The sequence below is a fragment of the Rhinolophus sinicus genome, linkage group LG09 (assembly GCF_036562045.2).
Source record: "Rhinolophus sinicus isolate RSC01 linkage group LG09, ASM3656204v1, whole genome shotgun sequence".
NCBI lineage: Eukaryota > Metazoa > Chordata > Mammalia > Chiroptera > Rhinolophidae > Rhinolophus > Rhinolophus sinicus.
Genome location: NC_133758.1, coordinates 48,604,151 through 48,628,482, shown reverse-complemented (window position 1 = coordinate 48,628,482; position 24,332 = coordinate 48,604,151). Strand labels below are relative to the sequence as shown.

Here is a 24,332-nt window from a genome sequence, read left to right as displayed (position 1 = left end):
ACAAATTCATACTGAATAATCCCTCTGATATCAAAAAAGGTTAGCAACATTGTTCTAACTCTTGATTTGGACAGATGGAACATTTTTGGTTGTGGAGAATTGGCTGACTTTGATTGTGCTCTTTGATGCTTAGTTTCAGGGTCGTATTGGTACACCCATGTTTCATCACTGTGATAACACAGCCCAAAACATCGCTTTACCTGTCTAAAAGGTCTTGGCAAACTTCAACTCTCCTTTTCTTTTGTTCATTGGTGAGCTCCTTTGAGACCACTTTTGCACACACCTTTCTCATGCCAAGATTTTCAGTAAAGATTTTCCTAACTGTTTCTCTATCAACGTTGACTTGGTCTGCTATGCTTCTCACAGTCAGCCGATGATTTTGACACACAATTCGACTAATTTTTGCAATGTTTTAATCAGTTCTGCTCGTTACTGGTTGCCCTGACCTCTCTTCATCAGTGACGTGTTCTCTCCCCTCAGAAAAACATTTAATCCATTTGTACACGGCCGTTTTCTTCATGGCATTATCCCCATAAACTTGGATGAACATGTCCCTAATTTCACTTCCACTCCTGCTAAGTTTAACAAGAAATTTAATGCTTATTCGTTGTTCTAATTCAAGCTCAGATATTCTCGTGATGGCATACAAAAACATGCAATAACAATAATGAACACCACTCAGCAAGACACCAGCGCCACACATCAACAGGAACACAGCAGTGAGACACTGCTGTACCAAGATTATGAAACCTTACCAAGCTGTTTGTACAGTGCTGCCATGTAAGTGCACAGTGGTAAGTTCACAAACTTCACTGTCACACCTCGTATAAAGTCTTGTTATTATTTTCAATTTTACCCTTAGAAAAGTTTACACATTGCTATTGAAGTGAGTCAAATTCACTTTGTGACTAATGATAATCAGTATTAGCTTTACTTGTTTTCCTTATCAGTAGATAAGGCAATGGGTGATTATTTAGTAGATTATATAGTAAACTCTTCTTTGTATATATTCCGGAGAGCTACCTGAATACCCAAATTGACCAATATAAAAATGTTTTTCCAAGCTGATAACTGTCTTACAACTTATACTTCTTATCCTCATATCATAAATGAATTGCTTTTTCAAGTTTCACTCATTTTTTCTTTTTTACTTAATAAAAAAACTATTAAAATTATTAAGCCTCACTTTGTTCAATTAAAAAACATTTCATAGTGGGCTTGTTTGTATCATGTATATATAAATGAACACAGAATTTGACTCTCTAGTTCTTTCATTTTTTTTTAAGGAGAGCGCAGCTCACAGTGGCCCATGCGGGGATCGAACCAGCAACCTTGGTGCTACCAGAACCACACTCTAACCAACTGAGCTAACCAGCCACCCCCAAGTCTCTAGTTCTTTATCTAAAATATTTTCTGTCTAAGAACAACTTTTACTTCTTCTTTACCTTTATCCTCTGCACTCTCAGGCATAATGGTTTCTGCATACTCAAAACACAGAGAAAAATATAAAGCCATGCTGACATTCAGATCCTGCCCCAAAGTTAGTCACCCTTAGCTAAGTCACTCCCCATTATCCATTCCTCAGCATACACGCCACACAGTGTACATGGGAGAGTCTCTGCAAAATGAAAACATACCTCATTTCATAGAACACTCAACAAACAGTAAAGCCAAAATAGGTTATATCCATAAAGGCCAATTTAGCTTTCTATACAATGGGTATTTTAAAAATAAAAATGGTAAAAGAGACTAATGTTACTGATCCTGTTGAATTTCAAGGTAAAGCCAGTCACCATTCCAACTATTTTTAGACATCAGCAGGATGTCTTATCTCAACATCAGGTTACTATACTTGCCCTGTCCTATGAGGCTAAGACCATACTGGTAAATGCAAAACAGCACGTATTTTATTTATAAAGTGACTTTCTTAAGAAATACCAAACTACTTGATTTCCATATATTCTTGCTCTCCCTATTTCTATTAAATGGCATTCATAGCTGCATAACTGATAACAAAGGCATTTTTTCAGTAAACTTTACATGGTGGGGGTGGAGATGGCAGGAGAGCAGAGACAGGCTGAGGAAGAAACTAGAAGGAGAGCATAGTAGACTCTCTACCAGCCTATGGCAGGCTTCTTTCTGTTTTAGGCTAGTGCTAACACACAACAAACATTTCATTCAACAAAAGGTTTTGAGAACCTACCAGGTACCAGGCCCTATGTTGGAGACAAGAGGTACAATGAGAAGCAAAGACACACATATTCTCAAAAGGCCCTTATCAAGATTTCTGTCTGAAGCGGAGACAAATCATATAACTACAATTACAAAATGGAGATAAATGCCCTGAGTGAAGGTTTCCCTGAGGAAAAGTTGCTTGAGCTGGGATTGGACAGATGAGTAGGATTCAGTTAGGTGCAGAGGGTGGTGAGGTCAGTGGCCAGAAGAATGTTACAGGCAGGACAATGAGGGCAAGAAGGTGTGGGGGGCATTTGGGCAGCTTGAAAAAAGGGCAGAAGCACAGACAGCACTGGAGAGGTGGATGTGGCCTTGCAGCTACATGAAGAATTTCAGTCCTCATCCTTAAACAATGGAAAGCCATTAAAGGTCATTTTAATCAGAATTTTATTACTGCCTCCTCAAAGTTTAATATACTAAGAGAAAACATGGAAATCTTAATAAAAATAATTCCCACAGACTCTTCCAATATGGTATATGTATAACACAATCCCTTTTAATGTGCAGTAAAAATAACTTGACTCAATGTGAAGAGAAAACTTAGTCCCAATTTTCATTCATCAAATATATATTGAATACTTCACTATATGCCAGACACAATTCTTGGCATTTGATATGCATCAGAGAAAAACATGAAGAACTTTACCCTCATGAAGTTTAATCTAGTGACAGAGATAATAAAGACAATAAATAAGTAAATTATGTAGTGTTTAAGAAGATAATAAGTGTCATGAAAATGAGAAAAGATGAGTAGGGTTAAAGTGGATCAGATGGAGGAAGTGAGCAAGAGAGGAGGTACCTAGTTACCATATTAAACAAAGTTTTTAAGGACTGTTAGAAGATGAAATTTGTATAATTTTGATGGTTAATCAAACTTTGACAGTTTCTGCTGAAGTAAAAGAACTATTCTAGTGTCATTTATAAATACACTTCAAGTTCAATATCTGAGACAGAGTTGAAGGGAAATATTCGCCGTTGCTCAAAACTTACTGCTTCTGTATTTTCTGTCTTTTTGTTGTTCTTTTAACAACAAAATTTTGAATACTGACTGTTGATTTTATTGTACGTTCCATATAGCAGTAATTTTTCAATAGACAAAAGAAAACCAGCCTTACTAGTGTTAAAACTAGCTTCTTTTGGCGGAAAATGTTGACAGATTTTCATTCTCAAAAGTCTTTATGCCCGTAATGGTTAAAAACCCAAAAGATACTACGTAGTAACAGATACAGCAGGAGGAAGAAATGTAGGGTAAACATGTTATTGAAGTTACAGTACTTGCATAATTAGGGAAAATTATTATTAGCTACTACCCTTAATTACAAGAAAGTTTTAAAACATGTCAAGATCTCAACCCATCTCTTCCCTGGAATAAAAAAGTCTGGAAATGAAACTATAGCTTCCTTGACAACATAAATGGTCTCAAAATGATTACTGGGAACAAAAGACGCAAAATGATTGTCAGGAGGAAACATGCTCTGAATCCAGGATAGCAAATAGTTCTTGTTACAATAAGCTGTGAAAAGCCAGCTTTGACTATTAGTGATTATGTGCCAATGATTATTAACTCAAATGCATAACGAGGGGATTAAGTCACAGGTTGACTCTTGCTTTTATGCTGTACTTCTCCTAAAGCTTGATTTTATTGCCCGTTTTCAACAGCTCTTGGGCCTTCGTTATAAACAACAGTCTTTGGTAATTCTTCTACAGGAAGCAAACTAAGTGAAGTCTTTATTATTTAATCATATACTCAACAATGAAGAACAAATAATAAAATCAAGTGTGATTCTCCATTGATAAGTTAACAAGCTATTTGCTTTACATAGTAGGTTATGTCTTTTATTTTGATCATTAATTAGCAATAAATAAAATGATTTTTACTTTTCTCAAGTATTTCTTACATTAGGAAGCCAAACCACAGTCTAGACTTTAATAGGGAAACATGAATAATCAAGATGCTATGCAGGCTTAAAATAATGATAATAATAAACACTTTAGGCATTTACTATTAGGTTGGTGCAAAAGTAATTGCGGTTTAAAAGGTTAAAAATAATTGCAAAAACCGCAATAATTTTTGCTTAGTGTTCTATGTGCTTTAGTTTACATATACTAACTAATGTTACATATACTAACCACTCTATGAGACTGCACTATTACTACCATCATTTTATAGATAAAGAAATGGAGGCACAGAGGTTAAGTAATTTGCCCAGGATTACATAGCTAGGTTCTGATACTGTACAAACTGAAGAGTAATTCCCCAGTGAACCAGTTACTACCTCTACTTTCACAGTGCAAGAATTTACATTTTCACAAGTCTTCTTCAGAAAATGACTTTTTTTCTCTTTTCTTTTATTTTGGGTCTCTGTGGGTATAATCAGCTGAATCAGGAAAAATACAGTACGAGGAAATGATAATATGGTTCTTCAGTGAGCTTTTCAGCAGCAGGTCAACTTTCCAGGATGAAAGCCTTTTCAACAACACAGTAGCACACTCCCCAGGCTACAAGTGCATTTGCAAACAGCAGAGTAACAGCACGTGAGAAGGTGTTATACTGAAAGGTGAGTAGAGCTGTGCAGGGCAGAAATGCCTGGCTTCCACTGACCCACAGGAAACAGAAATCAATTCAGCTCTAAACACAGAACTTAACTAACCCCACATGTTGGAATAAGAAAAGGATGATACATTTATTTACAGAACATTATCCTATAAACCTCTTCTGTAAGACAAAAAAAAAAAAAATCATACTTGCTCAAGTATTCTCTCTGAATCAAAAAACCTGCAAGGTAAATGTAATCACAGGGTGTTTCCACGACTCGTGGAAAGAAAAGGGGGAAAAACAAAATATTTACTGAGTACCCAGGTTGGATCAAACACTGTGGTATGTTGTTCCCATTTCATCTACAGTTGACCCTTGAACAACGCAGGGGTAAGAGGCATCAACCCCCCAAGCAGTTGAAAATCCGTGCATAACTTTAACTTAACTACTAATAGCCTACTGTTGACCAAAGCCTTACCAATAACATAAACAATCGATTAACACATATTTTGTATGTTATACATATAATATACTGTATTCTTACAATAACGTAAGCCAGAGAAAAGGTTAATGAGAAAATCATAAGGAAAATACATTTACTGTTATTTATTGAAAAACATCCGTGTACAAGTGGACCCACCAAGTTCAAAGCCATGTTATTCAAGGGTCAATTATTATTAAATCTTGACGACATACCTATTACAGTGTTATTCCCCCCGTTTCTAAGGATTAGAAAAACTGAGGGTAAAAGAGGTTAGTTACGCCTGAGTAAATACCAGGGGAGGTCAGAGTCCCACCTAAGATCTGTCCGACTCCCAAGATCACACCACACCCACACAGTCCTGCATGACTCTCCCACCTCAGAGAGGAATCTTTGTAAGAGTTGGTCGACTTCCTGAGAGGCCAGAGTGTACATATGTATCGTGGTCAAGGGCTGAGCTCTGGGCTAAGACTCCTTAGGTTTGAAGCCTCGTGCTGCTGATGACTAACCCCATAAACTTGGGCAAGTTACTTGACCTTGCTGCGGCCTCAGTTTCCCTAGGAATGATTGATAGTACCTATATCACAGTAACGCTGTGAATATAAAAGGAGATAATGTATATAAGCCCTTAGGGTAATGCCTGGTATATAAGTATACGATACGTGTTCTTATTTATATTATTATTAAGGAAACTCTGCTGTAACAAACTACTTGAAAACAAGTATTACACCTGAAGGCAAGTATTATAAGCCTATTATTTCCCTGTCGCTTCATATAATCCCTGATACAAAACAGATGTTCAATACATTTTAATAAACAGATGACTATGTAGACTAAAGGATTGTAAATAAAAGTTCTTAAAATGGTTTACTAGGCCCAATGTTATCTGACCTTCCATTACCTCTCCCACATCATCTACTACCCTCTTATTCTCTTATTTTCTTCACTCAAGTAACACGGGCCTTCCTGCTATCCCTCGAGACAACAGACACCCCTGGGCCTTTGTACCTGCTGTTCTCTCCAGTAGATTAGATCTAAGCTCAAATGTTCTTTTCTTGGTGAATCCTCCCTCCTACCCATTTTAAATTGCAACCACCCTTCATCCAGTTCTCTGGTACCCCTTATACCCGTGTCGGTTTTATTTTTCCCCACAGCATTTATCACAATACACTACATACTAACTAAAAGTTTAATTTATATATCTCACTTATATTCTACCCTCAAAATGTAAGCTTCCTGAGGGCAGAAATTACTGTTTTGTTTTGTACACCACTGTTTCCTCAGCACCAGGAAGACCTGATACTTAGTAGGTTCAATAAATATTTGTTAAGTGGTGGATGAATCTAAGCCATTAACTTATTAAAGATCACTATTTCAATTTTGTGTGAGTCTGCATATAGAAATATATACATGGTGATACGTGCTAGGAAAATAGTAAAAGAACTGATGTACAGATAATAGGCATGAGGTATTAGTAAAATATAAATATTTTCTCTAGAAAGCTAACTTGGCACGTAAGTTAAACTGGAATTTCAATTCCTGTATTGCATCGATATTCATGGAAAGTAGAAGTTATCTCTGTTTTATGGGAAATGAAGATATTAGCCTTTCTTTCACAAATACACATGGTAAGTAGATACTGTTAAGCTTTCTCTTTGCCTGAAACTTAGGCTGACTCTGCATTTCACCAAGTCTTTTTTTTTTTTTTTTTAAACAGAAAAACTATGATACTCTTTGCTGTGGTTTCCTAATCCTAAATTCCTAATGAGAAGAATACAACATTTTCTGTGCCCAGACCAAGTCCTACCAAAATTCAATGTAGCAACAAACAAGATGTGACCCCCTCCCATATCCTCAGGAAATTAAAAAGATCTTATTTCTCTTTCCTAGATTGTTATTTGATTAATCTAGATATAAAAAGATTAAGATGATATAGATAATATTAATAAACTATGCTTTTTTGTAGCTTCTTTATAAATACAAAATAGACCTAAATATGCATGTCCTCTGTCACATGTTGCAGCATATATAAATACAGTAGGTTAGTCCATGCACTGATTACTTGCATCTGATATTATATATGTATAGAAAGTCCTCCCTAATCACTGGATTTTAAAGATAATGCTCAGTTTTTATTATTTCGCTTTCTTTTAAAAATTCCAAATCCTACTTAGTTTTCAAAACCCTATCCAAATGTTACTAACTCTGAGAAACCTTACCAGGTTCCTTCACTACTCAGAGTTAAATACTTACTATTGGGTGCAGTTAACACCTGTATTCTAGAAGACTTATTTACATATCGGTCTCCCTATGAGATGGTGAGCTGGAGAGCAAGAAATTCAACTCTGCGCCAGAGCCTAGCACAGTGCCTGGTACAAGTAAGTGTTCAATAAATGTTGAATTGAATTATGTCATGTAGATTCAAAATAAACGTAGTTAAAATCATACCAAGTATAAAATGAAAATGAACTCTAGAGTTAGAAAACAGGTGTACTTGGACTATGGCTGTGTCCCTTTTTTGACAGTCATTTTTTATGACGATCCTTGTCACGCAGGGTGACAGGTGGGGTCTCAGCTCCCGCTCCCCACATAAGAACACAGGACATGGTGAGGCCGGAAAGGAACACCCACGGAGCCATAGGTAGGGGACATAGGTAGGAGAATATACCACTATATTCTCGCTGGCAGCTGGGTTGGAGACACAGGAAGCAGGAGCCACACTGTTTGCAACCCTCACTGCTCCGTTTGCAGGCTCAGCCACCATCTTCTTGTTAGCCCACATTTTTGCTAGCATAGCCATAGCAGTTATATTAGTGGCCAATGGCTCACTGGTTACAGCTGATGGCCAAGTAGCCACAGCTGATGGCCATCCAATCACAGTTAATGGCCATTTACTATCCGAGTGAGCACCTTTCCACGTGAGGCCGAGAGCCTGGAAACTGTACTCCCGGCTCTGTCCCCACAATCCTATACTTACAAAAGTTTTATGATATGTGCCAAAATAATTGTCAGAAATAATGGTTTTATTTCTAAGTGGAGCTACATTTGTTCAAGGGTTTGTCTCTCAGAACCCAGCCAAATGACCACTGCAAAACCTACAAACCTCTCCTGTCTCTCAGGTAGGAATGGTTACTGTCTCCTTTGTGTCTTTGGTCTTGAACATTTTTCCATCCGAGCCCCTGTCTCCTTCATCGCATGATTTGCTTTCCTGTTTATCTCTTCCACTAGACAGAAAACTCTTTGAGGGCAGACACTGTCTTGTTATTTTCACATCCTCGATATCTGGCACACACTAAGTACTTAATCAATATTCACCAAAAAATTAAACAAATTAAAGGCTTCTCTAAGTTTAAATTACAATTCTGAACTAACCTGGCCCAGCTCTCACTGCGGTCCTGGAATCCGGACATGGGCCAGTGTGCCAGTGTTAACGAACCCTGGGTTGTAGGAAGTACCTGTGAAATTCTAGAAAATGTGCCAACTTGCATTTTTGTCTTCCAACATCAAACAATTCAATAATTGAGCTATTTGCCCTTTATTTCAATGAAATTATTCAGGCTTACTCTTTCATTCTATGAGGACTCGTTCCATGTACAAATTAAATTGTGTAGAGTTAGATTTTATCATCCATTTCTTAAATTTCTGAAGAAAAAACTGTCTTTATTGTAAGTTTAGATGAAGCAACATAGCCAAGGAAGGGCCAAGCATATGTAGGGATATATATTGGTTATATAATATTTCTTAACAATTACTTGTCTGCTTTAATAAGTTCCTTCTCTGACCCCAAGTAAAAGAGGGAGAGGCTAAGAGATACCATGCTCACTTGAGCCCTGTCAGTCACACTTCTGCTCTTTCATCATCTCTACTTCAAGAGCACTGCTGCTGTTCTTCCCCATCTGCAGGCCAGGCAGGATGCTTATGGCAGTTCATGCGCCTCAGCATCAGAGCCAGGAGCATCAACAAATACTTACGGGCCACACACTGTGCTGGACACTGGCTGCTGGACAGGCAGAAAAAATCCAGACTTTGTGCTCTTGGAGAAGAAAATAAAACAAGTATTTGCAATAACATTGGATGAATGCTACAATAAGGTAAGTAAAGTTACTTTGGAGTCAAAAGTCTAATACTTACATAAGAACATTCTACCTTGACAAATAAGACCTGAGGAAAAAGACTGGGTCATTTGTACACAGTCACATTGCTTGGCAACTTCCTTTTGCCCTAGTTTTCTGTTCAGTAAATGCAGGAGGATAAAACTACCTCCCCCTCATAAAGTTATTTTGAGAATTAAATGGATGATACAGGCAAAACACTGTGAATGGTGCCTGACCCATAGTGAAGTCAATGTATCTTTGATGTGGTTGTGCCATACAAAAAAGTACCTGGTCTAGCCAACAGAGTATCCTAAACGAGGTGACTTCTAAGCTTATTCCTGAAGAACGGGATGAATTAATTCATCATGGATAGATTAACTGCTAGGGCTGCCTCAGCAATGTACCACAGGCTGAGTGGCTTATACACAGAAATTGATTTCCTCACAGTTCTGGATGTTAGAAGTCCGAGATCAAGGTGTCAACAGAGTTGGTTTCCTTTTGAGGCCTCTCTCCTTGGCTTAAAGATCGTTGTCTTCTCACTCTTGTGTTCACATGGTCTTACTTCCGCGCTAGTACATGACCCAACTTCCTCTTCTTATAAGATCAATCAGACTGGATTAGGGCCCACCCTCAGGACCCCATTTTAAATCAGTTACCTCTTTAAGGGCCCTATCTCCAAATAGAGTCACATTCTGAGGTACTGGGTGTTAGGACTTCAACATATGAATTTTTAGGGAACACAATTAAGTCCATAACAGTGGGGAAGGGAGAGAGGGGCACCGAAAAGAGGTCTATTTCTAACAGAAGGCATAACATGTGTGAATTGAAAAAGGATGGTGCAGTGTGATAAAGAGTAACTAAATGAAATTAAACCCTTTTGCAGTATAGATTGTAGATAAAAAATAACAAGAGTTGAACCTAGAGGCAATTCAGGCCTTTTAAGGCCTTATTAGAGAGTTTAAATATTAAGCAATTAGAGTTTATCCTAAGGGAAATAACAAACCATTATTGCATTTTAAGCAGGGCATATATGGGACATGATTGAACTTCATTTCAGAAAAATTACTTTCCCTCAGAAGTTGTTTGGGTTTTTCTGTTTTTGCTTTTATTTTTAAGCAGAGTGAGCACCTGGGTGCCATTTGAAGTTAAGAGAAGTGAGAAAAGCTGATGTCTTGAGTCATGCCATGGGGATAAAAGAAACTGATGTACTCTGAAAAGCTAGTCAATGGACTTGGTGATTGATGGGGGCAGCGGGGTGGGGGGGTGGGGCTGAGCAGGAGGGAAGAGGAGAATGAGTTCCATGTTATCAGCAAATAAGCTGATAATAGTGAAGGAAGAGAAAGTCAAAATGGACCTCTTGAATTTGAGAAACCTATGGGACTGACAGTAGAAGTAGACCACTGGTTATTGACAGTACCTACTGCTTATTAAATCCTTACTATATACCACTCACTGTGCCAAGAACTCTATACATATTATCACACATCTTTATACAGATGAAGAAGCTGAGCCTTCATGAGATAATATTATATAACTTGGCCATGGCCCCATATTCCTTCCACAATGTAACTGCCCCACTCCCACCCTAGAGGCACCACTATCTTCAGCTCTGATACCATAGATTAGTTTTGCCTATTTTTGTACGGTATATGAATGAAACTGTACAGTGTATGCACTCTTTTGTGTATGTCTACACGCATTTTAAAGTCTGAAATTTAACTTGTGGTAAATAGTTTGTTTTAGACATAGAGACATAAGTATAATCTCACGAATTCATTTTTCTGTATTCTAAAGACCACTGATATGAATAAATAGTACCTACACATTTTGTATTCTGAATTACACCCAGCTAAAATCAGTAATGTAAAATGAATCCAGGGAAGGACAAGGCCCATTTCAATGTTGTATCCTTTTGAAGAGATTGAGTCCCAGACTACTGTAACAAATCCCTTCATATGAATTAAAGATTAGAATGTAAAGTAATAGTAATGGTGAGAGAGGTCTTAAAGGGAAAGTACTATTACAGTAGCTTAAAGTAAACTGAGATAAGCTTTAGACGATAAATTTCAAATCAACTCTAATTACTGCTTTATCAAATTAATCCCTTTTTTAGTTATGAAGCTTTTATATTACTAACAAACTGCAAGTGACTTCAGAAAATGGTTTGAATGTGTTGTAAAATCAATAGAAACATCAGTAGAAAATAAGCTTTTTTACTAGTTTTAAAAGTCTTTTATGAAACAATTTCATAGAAGTTGTATATTTAACTTTAATATTTTACTGTATGTTTATTATAGTATATAATTGTATATTGTATTTGCTGTATTCTGAGTTTGTTTCTCACCTGGACTTAAGAATTTCTTGGTGGGGTGGGGATTATAGTCTTATTTTTATAAGAGGATCTTGGCCCTGATAGTTCTCCAATGAATTATACTACTTTTGCTTTCAATCACAGTATGAAATTTTTTTTAACTTGGAATATAAAACAATCATATTTGTAAACTTATAGCCATCAAATTTTTAAAGCTGCCCATTGTTTGTAAAGGGGAAAAAAACTTATCTATTCACTGCAGTTTTCCAAAACAGGTAGTTTGGTTGGTTGGTTGGTTGGTTGGTTGGTTGGTTGGTTGGTTGGTTTGAACTTACTTAGATATGCATCATTAGGATACATTTTGATTATATTTTGATGTCCCTCTTCTAGAAAAGAGCCAACAATTAGCATAGCCCTCTTGTTGAACCAAACAAGGTTCTAATTACAATCTTAAGGAACCCCCCTTTAAGAAAAGAATCAACCACCTGTGACCAAAAATTTGACTGCAGTACACTATTCAAACGCTGGACACAGCCTTTAAACGCTGTAGGAAGCAGAAACTCCTGGGTGAAATTTAAAGACAGATTATTTTTTAGCAGGGAACTCTGCAGCTGGGTGTGGGAGCCTACTTTCTCTATTCTATCGTTAATATTTTTCCAGGTAAGATAGGATTCTGTGAGACTGCTCAAATTTTAGCTACTTATTACTTTTCTTTCCTACTCTTACAATTTCCATATTTATTTCCTGTCATACGTGACTTGTAGATTTCAATTCCTTCACTCATTTAAGACTGATGTTTCCTAAGCATCTCTGGCTTACTTAAAATTCTTACACATGTTAGTTACAGAGCTCAAGCTAGAAATATATATATATATATATTTTAATTAACCATGCTTTATGCAGGATAATTGGGTAAAAATTAGTAATCTTTTAATAATAAATGAGAGAATCACAGAAAGGAAGAGAGTTATTGCAACTTCATATATAGTACAGAAAAGTTATAAAATAATAAAGACCATACCCAAACTGAGGCTTTTAATAATCACTGATAAGATGTTCTAAATGAGAACTAGGATTTTCTTATTGGTTTCTAAACTTTACTTTTTGAAAAATCTGATTTGTTCCAAATTAGTCTACCAACTCTTTAATAAAACTTTCTGAAACTTCAGTAATTGTGTCTAAAAGGATTAGAGTAAGAACTAAATCCTCATCTATGAGGATATCTGAATTTGCCTGCTTTCAAATTCTATATAAGACATCAATGGTGAAATGAAGATTAGAAGAAAACAGAGTAACCATTTAAAAGGAAAAGCTTACTCCATGCTTGCTAAAAATTAAATTTTAATTGATTTTAACAAGTATTTTATTCAAATACATCATACAGATTCACATGTGCAAATTAGCACGATTAAGAAAACCTCATTAATAAAAACAAGTTCCATATTATTTTAGAACAAATCTAAAGCAGTCCTATGTCCTTTCCTGACTCTTACTGACTATGAAGAAATCATTTCCTATTTTGCCTTTGATCTTCTGTGATTAAAAACTACCTCTAATTTATCTAAGGTAATAAGTGGACAGATATAGAGTAAAAAAATTCACAAGTACCATAAAACCTCATTACCAGGTCTGGCTACTTACAAATCTTGAACTAGACCAACTAACTAGAAGGAAAATTGGACAATTTGCATTTTCCTTCCTTTCTGTTGCAGTATGCAAAGGCAAGTGAGCAACAGACTCTAGAGCAGAATCTATGCCGTAAACCAAAGAAAAGAAAGAGCAATCTTATTTACACTTATGGATTTTAAGCTCCCACCCCTTTATATCTGATGTAATTATAGTATGTTTGTCACAGGAATTCCTTACTTTGAATCTTCTAAATAATATTTCTAGCAAACCTACAATTCCATGCAGTGACATATACAAAGAAGAGTTCTTAAGCTTCAGATTTTTTTTCCAATAAACTTGGGAAACAGCTCTTTAACACAGCACAAAGAAAGGATTCTCAGGCACTTGGAAAATGGCCCTCAAAGTCAAAAATTTATAGCTCCACATTGAACTGCAGAGGCTAATCTTGGGGAAACCACCCTCTAAGCCTCTTGACTTGACAGGTAATCCAAGGGGCAGAGCTCATAATTCTTCTGGACGTGGTATAGTGTGGGAGCTTGAGGTCTAGTCCTGCTTGTGTGGGGTCAACAACTCTGTGTTCAATGCTGTGTTCTGCTGAACTCTGGAAAGACCCCTGACACCAATTTTGAAAGAATTTACCAGAGTTGCTAAAAACATTGGATATTCAGTCTGTGCCTGTGTCTCTGATATCATAGGTCCCATTATCTCCGGAATGATGGAGAGAAGGACGTAGATCACAAACTTTTGGAAAATTCCACATACCCTTGTCATTGCTTAATTCTTAATTCAATAGGATAGGTAGGTGGAAAATTGTCCACCACTTAAATATTCCTTTACCAAACCTGTATAAATTTTATTTTTCTGGGGTGGTAACATCATAATAATTATAAATCCAAGCTTTGTATTAATCATGTATCCTTATAATTCCTAATATACTCTTCCAAGTATGTAATGCTAGCCAAGTTTCTATTGTCATTTTTCTCTGCCTCTGACCCCTCTCTGTAGAGACATTTCACTTCCCTAGGTTTTACTCCACTTGTTTCCCTTCCTGTCTTTCAATGTTGCTCTGCCTCACTCCAATTCTCCCCTATATATCTCTACAGGATATTTAACAGGGCTTTCACCTGTTTCCCAAACTTCACCATGTTAAAAAATGGCTTATTCCACTAGTCAATTTCCATGTTTCCAAATATACTACCATTTCCCATTTGTGTTAACTATTAAACAGGCCATATTTTCTGCAAAGGGCCAAAAAGGATATGTTATGCTAGGTATTTCTATGAGAGTTGTTCTCATTACTTATCTTAGGTTTCACCACTTTAAGGTGGTATTGAAGCAGAAGGAGCGGGAAAGAAAGGAGGGCAGGAAACGCCAATTCAAACGACTATGCAAAAAAGGAATGGTGTTTCATAAAAATATAAGAAGAAAAATACAGAAGTCCCCCTTTATTTACAATGTCACTTTCTGCAGTTTCAGTTACCCAGTCAACCATGGTCCAAAAATACTAAATGGAAAATTCCAGAAACAAATAATTTTTACACAAGTTTCATGTTACTCTGAGCAGCGTGATGAAACCTCTCATCATCCTAATTTATAAATTCAACTTTCTCATAGGCATGTACAAGGTGTGATCAAACATACAGTGAATGCTGCTGCTGCTGAGTGTCATCCAATGGTACGGCAGGGATCTTCAATATGGGAAGCAGTACATCAAAACTCAGTAACAGTGTGTGACAAGTTTCAACTTGTTCAGTGCAGTCAGTTGGGTGTGAGCTACAGTTGAGAGAAGGTGTATTTTAAAGTGTGCCATAAATTATGGATCACAAACAACGCACTAACATGAAATGGGCAAATGGTTTCATTCTCCAACATGACAACACTTCGTGTCACACATCACTTCTGGTTTACAGCAATTTCTGTCAAGTAAAAACATTATAGTATGTCGTCATCCACCTTATTCACCAGATCTTGCATTGTGCGACTTCTGGCTCTTGCCCAAAGTCAAAATGATTCAGGACATGGAGGCAGCCACAACAGCGCCACTAAAGAGACTCACAAAATAGGACTTCCAGAACTGCTTCAGAAAGTGGCAAGAACGATGAGATAAGCATGTTTGAAACAAGGGGGAGTATTTTGAGGGGGATTAACAGCAATGTATCTTTTACTGTAATAAATTTTTTAATTTAAATATTCACTGTATTTTTTTTTTAATCATACCTAGTCATATGTATAGGAAAAAACATAGTATATGTAGGGTTCAGTACTATCTGAGGTTTCAAGCATCCCCTGGAGGTCTTGGAATGTATCAACCGTGGATAAGAGGGATTACTATAGTCAATTCTTACACTGGTGAATTGATCTCACTATGTGGCAGTTGTTCTAAGGTCTTTACTTACACTGATGTTTTTAATTCTCACAATAAGTCTACGAGATAGATACTACTATTATTTCCTGTGAGGAAGCTGAGCCACTTAGAGACTAAACAACTTGCCCAAGGTCCCACAGTTAATAGAAGAGCCAGGATTCCATTTCCAGCACTCTGATTCCAGAAATCTTGCCCTCAACATAGATTTGCTTCTTCCAAAATTAAGAGTTGATTATTTCAATATTGGTGAAGCTGAATATAGAACTAGCAGTGACTTATGACCAAATGCTTCAATTCTTTTGTGATTTACATATTAACCATAATAGTTGAGATATATACTAATTTAATTGATATTTTTGACGTTTGCTGATAATACAAAGAAACCGCTCAAATGTTGTCCAGGAATGATATTCATTTTAGAAAACATGAAATACATTTTATGGTATTTGGATTCAGGCATAGAGTGACCATTTCTAGTTTGATTTTAAAACAAATCCCAGTTTATACCAGCTGTCCAGACATGATGGTTACTAGCACCTACTTTCACTTTCGAAAGTGTCCCAACTTACAATAAAATAGTCATTTTACTTACACACAATGAGTGTAACTGGCAGAAGTCAAGTGACATTAAATTCGGATCTGATCTCTTTAATATATTAGCTTTCGTATTAATAACATTCTTTATAGCAGCTCCAGAAGCCACTGCACTATGCCAACAACTGCCAATGGCTTTCTTTGTCTGGCATTTATTCTGTTACCTTTATGTGTATTTTTTTTGTGTTGTGTGGTTCCATCCCCAAGCTTCCTATTTAACAAAAATCTTTCACTTAGTTTTTTCTGCCCATAAAATTTATTAAGATTCCTGATTAACTCTAAAACTTGTAAAAGACCAAAAAAATCAATATAAAGCAAATACTCTCCTCCTTTCTACCTCAAAAAATATGTGATAATAAAATTTCTTAATTGTCACCCCAATAAATTAAAAAAAAATTTCCGTGCACCTAAACCTACATAAAATTATCTCTATAAATCCTAGTTTATAATCTTATATGCTCATAAATAGGAGAGTTCTATTGATTTTTTTCTTTTCAAATGTTTTACAGGAGGATTTGATACATCACCATGTGAATTTTAAATGATCTTTTATTCATCTTCTTACAATAAATATGTGCATAAAGGCTGACAAGGGCTGCATTTGGTTTTAATAATTATCATTTTTCTTTTCCTCATCCTAAAATCAGTTGTTTTTACCATCACAAGCTCAGTAGTGCCTTTTCCCATTTCTCTTTTTTCTGCCTCTTTCTACCTTCAAACATTTCATTTCACTCTAGTCCTTTTGTCAAATCACTGCCTCTCCTCCTCCAATACTTTCTAGTCTATAATAACCAACCTAGTGACATGTCTATCTTTAAGGATTCCATTATCGCTTTTTGGAAACAAGCCACTATTCAATTTCATTCTCTTACATTATGCTTCCCATACAGCCTGCAGCTCAGCAATTGCCTTCCTAGACCTATACTTTCTCTCTATCACTTTATAATTCGTCTGAAAAATTACTTTTGGTTCCCTTACACAAACTCCCTGCCCTCCTTGCCCTTGGGGCAAATTCATCTATCAAATATCACCTATCAGGTGGATAGTCTGCTTGGGAAACTTGGCTGGCAAATTAACCTGCCCAGCCCCTGGGCTTCATTCACCATATTGCTTATGAAGATCATTGGGAAACTGACCTGCCAAAGGAGGGAGGACATGTGTGTCCTCCCTCTGTGGAGGAGCAGCTCATGTATGCCCTGAAGCATCGGGTTCATTACTTTACCCTTCGCTCAGTCCACTTAGGTATAGCTGTTAGAGGGTACAGTCAATCACTAGTTCTAGCTGCTCCATGCTAGTGGTAAATCAGTATGAAGAAGAAACTGCCCACTGTGTCCTGCTTAGTGATTTGAAAGTTTTGACAATGTTCTCTCTTTCTAAGCCAGCGTGGGTTTTTAAGATCTTAGTGTTTAAACTATCATGATTATGATACCCAGTACAGAACTGTGTTCATCTTTAATTTACCTGAAATTTCCTTTCTCCTACCATGATTTAGCACCACTTAAATGGTCTCAGTTATCCAAAGACAAGTTTAACCTCACTATGATAATGACATATCATTAAAGGGTTCCCTGTAAAAGTAGCTTGGATGTGTGGTACCTTTTGAGAGAAACCGCAATAAGTTCTGAAGATCACACTTAATGAAAAGAAGTGGATATTTCACTAAAGAAGTAAGAAAAGTATAGCTTCAGAGTCACATGGCCAAAAATAAATTATATACCATGTTTTCCCGAAAATAAGACCTAACTGGACAATCAGCTCTAATGCATCTTTTGGAGCAAAAATTAATATAAGACCCAGTATATATTATATTATATTATATTATATTATATTATATTATATTATATTATATTATATTATACCCGGCCCCGGGTCTTATATTAATTTTTGCTTCAAAAGACGCATTAGAGCTAATTGTCTGGCTAGGTCTTATTTTCGGGGAAACAGGGTATTCTATTCTATAATAATGTTTTAAACAGTCATTTCTTCCTAATTACCTGTTACCTTGTTCCATCATGAAAATGGTCTTACTTAAGATAAGCAGAAATCAGGAAAAAGGATGTAATTACTGCAAACAAAGAATTAATTGTATCATATATTTTAGAGCTATTGATGTGATACTTAAGAAAAGCACATATTCACTTAATGTGGACAAGAATTTGACCAAATCTTAATCACGAAAAGTGAATATGGTTCTGTGTGTCAGCTTTACAATTAAGACTCCTATAAGAATTTCACCAACCTCTTTGATTTTTATGGGCAGAGATCATACTTAATAAGACAAAAATCGGTATGCTTAGGGCGAAATGTTTCAAGATGAAACTACTAGTGATTTAGAAATATGCAATAGCCATGACTCCGGGAAGACCATCAGAAGTTAAACTTAAAAACAGAAACAAAATAAGATGCCTTAACTCATTCAATCCCATTTCTCCAAATATCATCCTTTCATTTAATTTAGAAAACAATAATTTTTAGAAGTCAATAGCAAACCAAACCTCATGAGATTTTATATGTTATGTTCTTCCAACTATGGTCTGCAGCTATAGAATAAGCTGAAATTTTACTATATGATATAGAGTAAATCGTAAGATTGCATTAACCCTATGAATCACAAATACAGATAGGGGAGAGAGAAGAAAAAATTATAGTTGATCTCAGTTTGGTCTCACTGAAAATATAATACTTGTTCTTATTCTCATTTTGCATTAAATAAAATAGAAATATCTAAATTTTTTTAAAGGCTAATTTGAAGGAATTTATTAGCCTTCAAACACAAATTATGAGGAACAGTGGCTCTTATGTCAAATTATTATTTTTACTTTAAGCTTTTAAAATTGCAATATTGCTATTTTGAAATTTCAATATTGCAATACTGAAAGCAAGGAGAAATATTTAATAGTCTCTTTCAAAGACTCAAAACCATTTCAAACAGTGTACCTAGATATTATAAATCCCTTATTTCTCTGTCCCTCCCAAATTACAGCCTAGTCTTAGAATCACTTGACTAAATGACACTTCTATAAGACACAAAAGCTACTGATTTATTAGGAAATGGCTTGAAGCTCTATTTTCACCTCATCTGTTACTCCTATGTATATTGTTTACAGCAACAACAGAAAAATCATCATCAATCAGTGGGTCAAAGACAAAAGCAAATAGAATGATTACGAGCATACAAGGAAAAAAAAATATCTTGGTTCGATGACACTGAGCATTGCTTAGGAGCCTAACCTCCGCATTCTTGAATTGTCACCAAGAGATGATAAAGAAGTGCTGAAAGGAACAAGGGATCTCATTGTTACCTGTCTATGCTCCTTAGCTGAGAGGAGGCAAAACCTGTTGTACATCACACAGCAATCCCAGGCTAAGAATTAACAACCCTGCACTCAATGAGAAGCTTCCAGAGCCCATTTCTTGGAAGTCCTTTCTGTTTAGACATGGTCCTCTTTGTGCAGTGGCTGAAGTGGATTTAGCAATTGGTTTTGCTGAGCCTGGAACCTTTGTTATACTGTATGAGGTCTGTGTTAACTAAAGACACAAATATCCTCAAATGAAGACAAGTTTGTGAGAGACCAAGAGACCGAGTTAACAAGAGAGGATGCAGAGAAAGCGCATAAGGAAATTTTAAAATTAAACATTAGTCCTTGATTGACTTGTGACACTGGTGATGCAATCAGAATAGGTAGGAGGGTCTGTTCTACTTCACTGTTTGAATTTGGGTCTGAAGACCCAATAATTTACGATAATGCTCACATTCTTTTAAAACAATTCCAGAAACTGTGGTTGTTTAACTCACTAGGAGAAAGAACTCCATTTGGCCCCACTCATGTTTTCCTTCCAAGAATAGTAATGAGGATTAATAAAAAGCATGGCTGAATAGAAATCTTATTAGTCTACCAAGGGTGAATTCTTAATATAATTTAATGTCAATTAAATGCATATAGTAAAGAATGACCACCCTGAAAATTAATCTATTTAATAGTTAAAATATAATCAAATTGGTCTGTTTTACAAATGTAGCTCTGCTTCCTTTCTAATTAAGCACCATCTTATGAAGTTCAATTTCCCAGATGCCTGGAATTTTTTTAAAGTTTTGTAGGCATGTCTTCAAAATAGAAGGGACTTTGCTTCTTATAATAGGAAAATTGCCTTCTTGTCTTAGCAATTGCCAATTAACTTCACGACCCTAGAGAATTTCAAGGACAGGAAATCAAACTAAAATCAGGAAGGAAAATTAAATAGCAAACATGGTTTACAGAGTTACAGAAAGGTAGTACTATAGCATTTTGTAATCTATAATGCTGCTGCCGCTGCTCTTACTGGATCTGGCAGTGGCATCTGGGGATGGAACACCCAGTAGATACGCCAGACACCCCACAGAGTATGTGTGTGCCCACAAGTTGGATGATATTTCTTCTTGTTGAATCAGTTGGCATAGCTCACTTGGCTTTTCTATGCTCTAGCCCCAACAATCTCAATTTCTATGTATATTCCTCATGGCCATCATTTTCCAGTCTTTAAAATTACAGTCTCTGATAGCCTATGAATCATCCTGAGTTTGAACCCTAAATTAGATGCTACACTTTAACAGGAGACATATTATCTCCAAGAAGAGGGATTGCCTCACAATGAGGTCATGGAAACTCTAGTTATACAGTTTGAAAAACAAAAGCATTTCCTTTCTCTTTCACCTCCCAGTGATTTTTTTTTTTTTCTTTACAAGAGATAAAATCTGACAAAGTGAAATATAAGCAACTGACCGTGTGGAACCTGACCCTGATTAGCATTTCCCTGTGTTTCTTTAGTGTTTCTTTTTCTATTTCTTATTGTAAGAAACTGTCTTTTGTGATACATTTTAAACAGAATCAGATTTGGAAAAGAAAATTTGTTTTTCAATTTTGGAAAAGAGAATTCATGCATTCTTCCCTCCTTTTCATGCCATAAACATTTATTGAGCATGTTACTGGGCACTGAGATCATAAAGATAAATCATGGCTTCTGCTCTTAGGGAGCTGTAGTCCAGTGTAGGGGCAGGAGGCAGCTACAGAATAACATCATAGTTATCATTGGCCCAGGGTTCATTGGGATCTCAAAGGAGATAAACTTGAGCCAGACTGGAAAAGAGGAAAAGGTATTAGGGAAGGCTTTCTAGGCAATGTAAGCTGTGATCCAATCCCCAAGGACAACAGGACTTAATAAGGTGGAGACTTAAGGGGGGCGGGGGGTGGGGGGTGGGAGATGAAAAAAAAATAAATAAATAAGGTGGAGACTGGCTCTTCAGGCAAGGGAAGTAGGATGTGTAGAAAGGGGGCAGAATGTGGTGGTTAAGAAGGATAGGCTCTGTATGTTACGTATATTTTACCATATTTTTTTATTAAAGGAAACAGCAGTATGGGTTTTGAAGCGAGGCTATTGTATTGCACTTGGGCAAATTACTTACCCTCTGTGTTTCCAAAAATGTAAAGTGAGAAGCAGTACCTACCTCCTAGGAGTAAAACCCTGGGGGCTTTAACATTCACAATGCACTTGGACTCCTGCTGGCTTTAGAGGAAGCACTAAATAAATGTCAGCGTTTATTATTGTGTATACAGACCCAGAGACGAGTGAGGGCAGGGTATCTTCAAGGGCATGGTGAGTTTAAGTTCCCTTCTCCAAAAGGAAAAGTCGAGGAGACATAAGAAGGAACACAGAAAAAGAGAACTGAATAAGATGATGGATGTTAACTAAACTTATTTCAGCAATTATTTCACATTATATCTAAGTCAAATCATTTTGCTGTATACCTTAAAGTTATATAGTATAGGTCAATTATATCTCAAAAAACTGGAAAAGATAGAACGATAGGTAGGTACGTAAGGAGGGAGGGAGGGAGATAGAGAGAGATAGAGAGAGAGAGAGAAAGAGAGAGAGAGAGAGAGAGAGAGAGATAGCATTTTGAAGATATCACTTTTACCTTCCTGAGGTCCTCACTGAACTTTGAATGTACGAAGCGTATATCCTTGAGAATATATCTTTCTTGAGAATATACTACTTGAGAATAACATGTCAATGCAAAATAATTATGTCGTCTAAAGTTAAAACACTCCTTTTCAGAGGGCAGACTGATCATACTGCTCTAAATATGCCTTCTACTTCAAGGCCTGAGAAGGAGTGCAGTCTGAACTCTACGGATGCCAAACATCCCCAGGAAACCCATGTTTGGTTACATAACACCATTTGACAGTCTGTGGATAGAGAAATGTTATGTTATGTTGCCACATGTTACAATGACAAGACAACGATATGAGAAGATATAATAAGTCTTTCCCATTAAAAAAATAATATAGGGGCGGACAGGTGGCTCAGTTGGTTTGAGCGCGATCTCTGGGAAACAGGGCTGCTGGTTCGATTCCCACATGGACCAGTAAGCTGCAACTCTGCAACTAGAACAAAGTCAATAAGCTGCCGCTCAGCTCCCGGGTGGCCAGATGGCTCAGTTGGTTGGTGCGCAGGTTTTCAACCACAAGGTTGCCAGTTCGACTCCCACAAGGGATGGTGGGTTGCCCCCTCTGCAGCTAACAACAGCAACTGGACCTGGAGCTGAGCTGCGCCCTCCACAACTAAGATTAAAAGGACAACTTGACTTGGAAAAAGTACCGGAAGTACACACTTTTCCCCAATAAAGTCCTGTTCCCCTTCCCCAATAAAATCTTAATAATATAGAAATGTTAGAACATTAGAAGCTTGAGTTGCTTAATGTCTAAAGTGAAGAATAAGATAATGAAAAAATAAGGCTAGATGTTTTCTAGGGACCCAAGGGACCTTGAATATCCTATGAACTGATTGATAAACAGGCTGTATGGGATCAAGGCAGGATACAAATCCCTGGGGAAGGAGAAATAGCTGTCTAGTCTAGAAAACTTGTCAGACAATGCTACCAGGAATGTTTGCAGGAGACAGTCCAATAATACTTGTTTGGCTTTTATTTCTAACTTTCCTATAAAGATATGCCACTAATTTGTTACCCGTGACTTTAGCTAACCTTTCTTAAATCTCTGTTTTCAGTGCACTGTAGCCTAGTGAGTGGATAATGTACAAATGGATCGGGTCAGTTTGCTCAGACTGACTTTTAGTGTACACATTTTTGCCTCATATTGTTATGATAATATTGATCAGAGATGTGCTAGAAGCTTTAACCTTAATCTCAGAAATGCCTCATTTGCATCAACAAACATTTTTCTCTTTGCCCTAGCACACAATACTAGAGACTAGTGGTGTCATGTGCATATCACACACCTGCATGGGGATCTAAGGAAAGTACTAGAAACACCATGCAGAATCCCAGTAAGGAAATGGGCCATGGACTATGGGTGTCAGGGGAAAAGAAAAAAAGGGGGGCGGGGGGATTAATTTCCCTTATCTTCCTATTAGACAACAATTATACAATTCCCACCCCTCATCTGTGAAATACTGGAATGGTTCTGCTTCCTCTACACCTTCCTTGAGAAGTGGCTAAAACTCAGTACCTTCTTGCACCTTAATCTTGTTCAATGTTGCTTGCCAACATTTTTCACTTCTGAGAACAGAAATGTCCTATTCATACAGATATTATCTTGTGAGCTCAGGGCTTTGCCAGACTCTGCCCTGTCAGCTTTCTCACATCAGCCAGAAATGCCCAAGCCACAGATGTAGCCCATTATGGCAAAGCCACGTCGAAGTGTCCTGACTACAGGGACAAAACACAGAATGGCAGCCTCTCATACAGCAGGCATTCTAACAGCCTGTCCCTAAGTTAGCCATGTGGTATTTTTATACTGAATTTGTCCCACAATTGTTCAAAGCTAATCTCTAGGTACTAGGGAAACAGTCAATACTCTAAGAGTTTTCTCCAGGTACATAATATGGTCAGGATAGCTATAAATGTAAAGATACGCTGAATGGAAAAAAATAAAGGAAGAAAAAGAAATTTTAAATACTAATTTGACAAAATCCTCTTAACCTGTAGTCCATGAATCACCTGAAAATGCATGCAAATTTGTATAACATATACTGGGGGGGGGGGGGGGATGTCAAAAAAATGTATACAAGTGGTCACTTTGGTCAACGTT

General features: G+C 36.8%; 1 protein-coding gene and 1 long non-coding RNA gene across 7 annotated transcripts in view; one reads left to right on the top strand and one right to left on the bottom strand.

Moving 5' to 3' along the window:
* The window catches only part of ARHGAP28 (Rho GTPase activating protein 28), a 177,935-nt gene that overhangs the window by 136,465 nt on the left and 17,138 nt on the right, over positions 1-24,332 (bottom strand). The window lies entirely within an intron of this gene.
* LOC141573072 (uncharacterized) lies at positions 452-15,421 on the top strand. 2 transcript variants are annotated; one of them, XR_012498641.1, is made up of 4 exons: positions 452-780; positions 4,614-4,793; positions 9,155-9,343; positions 14,901-15,421. It is a non-coding gene; the product is annotated as an uncharacterized LOC141573072 (long non-coding RNA). The 2 variants fall into 2 exon arrangements; XR_012498640.1 differs by having other exon boundaries at positions 452-794.